We start from the raw sequence: 658 nt of genomic DNA on the forward strand, positions 1-658 counted from the left end.
GTAACGACTTATATTGAAATGTAAAATGAATAGGGACAATGCACTCTGTCCTGTCCTATTATTGCTATTCGTTTCAATAAATACTCTTTCATATCATGTAAACAAAAATGAGAATACACATCTATGCAAGCACACAAAAATATTACAAAGGACATAAATAGACCATAAAGACACACAATACCCATAATGAGCATAAAAATTTGCGAAACTATGGTGACATCCTACACGAGAAAAAGGTTGTGAAGATAGAAATGAAGACTTAGAAATTAAAGGAGAATAAAAAATTAAACAAGACGCAGATGTCATTCGTTAACGTAGAAGATAAAAGCAACACATCACTTCTTTTATGTTCAAAATGAAAATAAAACATGTTCTACCGTGATACACACACGCACACACACACCCCGCACGCACACACACACACACACCCCACACTCACACACATACACCCACACACCACACACACACACACACACACTCACACCCCGCACGCACACACATACACACACACCCCGCACGCACGCATATACACACACCCACACACACACCCACATGCACCCACTCAAATATGTAAGAAACTGTCCAGAAGTACATTAAGACAGAAAAATAACAGAAACTTGGGCAGGTGAATGATTAGTTCTTTACCTGATAAACACTA

This window comes from Sesamum indicum, linkage group LG11, assembly GCF_000512975.1.
Source record: "Sesamum indicum cultivar Zhongzhi No. 13 linkage group LG11, S_indicum_v1.0, whole genome shotgun sequence".
NCBI classification, from domain to species: Eukaryota; Viridiplantae; Streptophyta; class Magnoliopsida; order Lamiales; family Pedaliaceae; genus Sesamum; species Sesamum indicum.